The sequence below is a fragment of the Gavialis gangeticus genome, unplaced genomic scaffold (assembly GCF_001723915.1).
Source record: "Gavialis gangeticus isolate Ggan-Ray unplaced genomic scaffold, GavGan_comp1, whole genome shotgun sequence".
Lineage (NCBI taxonomy): Eukaryota > Metazoa > Chordata > Crocodylia > Gavialidae > Gavialis > Gavialis gangeticus.
This window is the reverse complement of record NW_017729002.1, coordinates 25762035-25766658: the sequence shown is the minus strand read 5'-3', so window position 1 is coordinate 25766658 and position 4624 is coordinate 25762035.

Here is a 4624-nt window from a genome sequence, read left to right as displayed (position 1 = left end):
GGCTAGGAGCTGGAACCAACTTCCAAGGGAAGTGGTGCTGGCCCCTACCCTGGGGGTCTTTAAGAAGAGGCTGGATGCCTACCTGGCTGGACTCATTTGAGTCCCGTTTTTTGTTTTGGGGTTTTGATTGTTCTCCCGCCCTGGCGGGGGGTCAGGCTAGAAGATCTACTAGGTCCCTTCCGACCCTAAATCTATGAAACTATGAAACTATATATGAAATAATCCAATAGGTATTGCTATCCCCATTTTACAGACAGGCAAATGGGAGATGCAGAGAGTTTTAATGACTTGCCTAAGGTAGCAAAGTGATTCAGTGGCGGAGCTAGAAATAAAATTCAATAGTCCTGGGTTTGGCCTCCCAGTTGGTGTAACAGGCCTGACCCCCATCCTCATAATAAGAGATCTTCCCCTTGGGAATGGTCCCCCTGATTTTAACTGGATGGCCTGTAAAAATATAGTAGGGGTATGATGGGAAAAGCCATTGAAGTATCTCACTGTGGTTCAAGAAACATATATTTGGGGCCCCTTCTGGACATTTGCTTAGGGCTGTAGCCCAATTGACCCAGCTGCAAATGGAACATGGTCATTCAGGCTGGGGAGCCAAAAATGGCCAAATGTGATGCCCACCACATTGTGCCCTTGTGTGGTGTTAGCTACAGAAGTGGGAGTGCTAGAATCACACTAGCTTTATGGGCCATTAGGCTTGAGTGCACCTTTGGCTTGACTTGTATGAATGATGATTGCTGTGCAAGGAAAAGCCTGCAGGATGGGGCCCAAATTCTAGCTTGGAGATACAAAAGAATCCCAGACCGAAGTCAAAGTAAAAGGTGAGTTTTAAAGCAGTAGCTAAGCAGAAATCGATGTGGGAAGACTCATTGTTTAATAAAAAGCTCCAAATTGCCCTTATATTGTCTTGGTTACAATCAATGCACCTGTCATTTAGCATTATTTTTTCCCGGGTGGTGTTTTATACATTTCACTGCTTTAACCTGTACTTTACACAGTTTGCAGGCAAGAATTATCACCAACAGGATTTGACATTTGGAGCCTTTTATTCTTTGGTACGCTCTCAGCTAGAGTGGAAGTAGCAATTACAAAACAGTATTTACTTGAATCAGTATAACTGCTGCATGCAGTGAAGTCTCATTTGTTTTCCACAATCCCTTCCATATTACATCTGTGAGGCCCTTACAGATAGGTTTCCTCCCTCAAATATGGATGGGGTTGAAATCTTCAGGAGCCAAGGTTTGCATGTGTTGATGGCGAGAGAGGACCAGAATCATGCCAGAAACTCTCTTAAATTGAACAAGTACTGAAGACAAAATTATGCTGTTATGCCCTGTATAGCAGTCCACCCACCTATTGCAACAATGTATGGTCAGGGTGGCTAATATGCACCATGGTTTGTTCACATGTACCATGTGTTATAACAGAACATGGTACCCAGACACACCCGTGTCCCTTTCTTTATCTTCCTGGGTGAATATAAATTACCAGAAATATTTTTTTCCAAAAACTTAAAATAAATTGACTTGCCTTTCCAGTGACTGTGTTCACTGTTCTCCTTGCCATTGGATCAAAGTTGAAAATGCTAGAAAAAACACAGGTTTAGTTGTGACACAGGGAGGCGTATGCTATATATGATACTGCATTAAGCTATAATTTATTGGATTCAAGATTCCTTGAGATCTGGCATTTTTGTTACTGTATTCAATACTGTCATGGACATCTAATTTAATAGATACTGCTAGTAGATATTGGATAGCTGTAAGCTGTTAGTGATTTTATGAGCTCATAAGTATAGTATGAGATGAGTCATTATCATCTTCTGTGCAACAGCATTTCAAATTGTTGGCTACATCCCTGGCTGGTTTTTAAACTAGAAATTACAAAAGAGAATTTTCTCTCTCTCCAAAATCATTTTCTCCTATAACAACAAATTTACTAGCCTCTGTAGCAAGAAATAGTATTCTCCAAGTAATCTTTATTGCTTAAAACGGAAGGATCCATTTTTAAAAGTATGTTATTTCTTCTGATGTTAAAAAGAAATTGTTTTTGTTGCCCATTTTAATTGAAGGCAAAGCAAAACCTGCTTCAGGAAGAAAGAACGAAAGTACAGGATGTCACAAGGCTTATTGTGATTGTCACAAAAACAGGCAGCACAAAGAGATCAAACAAAATTTCCATCTATTTCTAAAGCCCTGGTGTTTGTTAGTCTTTGTCCCCATCTTAAAACCAGAGCTTAAAACATAATAAATGATTCAACATCGAATGAGCTAAATTTGTCAGCCTGAATGGATTTTCTTTTCACAGTAGAGTTCAAAATTGCAAACTTTTTAAGCCTCCTGAGCAATTAGAATGAAGCTTTTCTTTTTGTGTTGAAAAGACGTTCAAAATCATTCCACTTCAAATTGAAATGTCTCATCAGGCTCAGGAGAAACTCCACTGCTGTTGGATGTCTTGTTCTAAACTAATGAATTATTTAACAACGGTCTTGATTCGTTAACGGATTTCTCAGCATCTCTGCTTATTGTTTTTCTAAGTCTTACAGATGTAATATGGCAGATAAACAACATGTTTGGATTCTAAGGCCATGGAATTGTTAATTAGATATTTTGTTGCAGGCAATTCAGAACCTGATTTGCATCATGCCAAATAGAAAAGCAGAGGTGTTATTGTACCATCTGTTTTGCATGAGGTATAGCACACTAGTTCCTGACTACACTTTTGTAAATGGCAAGTTCAGGATGGGAAATGTCATATAAAGGGAGGCAAGTAACCCCCCTCAGCTTGTCTAATGAGATCTGTTAATGCTAAGAGGTTAAAAGATTAATGAATCCAGTTGCATTGAGTAATTACAGCTACATACATCAATGACAATGTAACAATACGTGGTCCTACTTGCATTGCACAGACAAAAAACTCTGGCTGCCGTCCTTCAAGTCCCTTGTACTATATGAAATCTTGACCATCCCTGACTCAGCCTCATTAGGAGTTAGAGAGGGTAGAGCACGAATCCACATCCAAGATGTTGACTGAGACTGTCCAGCAATATCCTCTACTCAGGTAAAATCTAAGGGAATCCTTAGTGGTATTGCCCAAAGCCCGATGTATTCATGTTCCTCGTAGCATAGCACATCAAATATGTAACAGCACATGTAGAGGTTTTTGTGGTACCAGAAGCAGTGATTCACTTACGTTTGTCCTCCTCCCCCTACACAATATTTGGGTTTTTTTAGCACATTAGTTCTCAACCTTTTTAGACCCAAGGAACCCCTCAGAAAATGCCAGCTCTTTGCTTTCACTCCTTTTCAACTGCAGTAAAAAAATAGAGCATTTCTTCTTTTGCACAAAACTCAGACTACAACAGGCCATAATATTTTGACACTATAAGTTCCTGTTTGAAATCAATGGGTTTATCTCATACTTGTTAAGTGAAATGGGATTTAGGACTAGCGTATAAAGGATTGGAAGGACAACTCATTTGATGGATGACAGAAAGGCATTATTTACTACAGGTATTCACTGTTAAATCAGCCTAAAGCAAAGCAAAGTCCAGTACATTTAGCTGTAAAAGTGATAGTTTCTCACTAATTACAGGCAAAGAGGTGGTCTCAACCTTGCCAGCTTATCAAGGTGTGGATCTATTCACCAGACGATCAGTGGGGCACAGCAGCTGTTCTTGTCAGAATGATTTCTCCTGTTAGCTGTTTCGTTCCTCTTTCACATCCTCTAGCTCAGCATCTTCAAAAGCATTCCTGTAGTTGTGTAAATCAAGAGAGAACCCCAAGCAGTAATGAACAGGAAAATCCTGTTAATCAAACTGTTCATTATTGGTTAAGTCCCAATTTTGATTGAATTACCTTCCACACTAATAGGAGGTTATCCATTTCTACTAAGTTGGAACGTATCAAAAATTGATTAACAACCAAGAAAAACAAAGTTTCAGAGGAGTTGCCCTTCAAAGATCAAGGAAACCACTGAGGCAAAACCAGAGTAAATCAGGAGGAGACGCCTATCAAAGTCCATATGGAGAATGTCTCTAATAAATCAAGGATAGACAATTCATACAGTTACATACCAGACAGAAAGGAGCCTGCTTAAAATCATCATAAATGCAGTAAGGTAAGCTGGAAGTGGTGCCTCATTATTTCTTTTCAGAAGGTCCAGCCACAGACTTACATCCACTTGCACTATGCAATGGTCATCAAAAGTTAAGTAGGATTTCAACCTTGTTGCCAATCAGCTTTGGTTAATTGTTCTTGTCTGAAGACTTGATTTTTCAGGTTTCTTTAGGTATAAACATTTTTTGCAACCATCAGTTTAGCCCGGCGGGGGAAGGGGGCAAAATGGTGGATCTGGCCAGCAGCCAGACTCCATTTTTCAGCACCCCCTGCCCATGTCGCTGTGGCTGGTTTCCATGGACATGCCAGGAGCAGCAGAGCCATGACAGCGTGGGGCCAGGGTTTTTATGGAGACCTGCCCCAGCAGTGCTGGCCAGGCGTGTGGCTGGGCAGGAAGCTGCTCCAGGGTTGGTGCTGGGATCTTGCAGTGGTGACAGCACGGTCCAGAGCCAGGGCAGAGCTGCGATCCGCTGACTGCACACCCCTGCCTGGGGCATGTG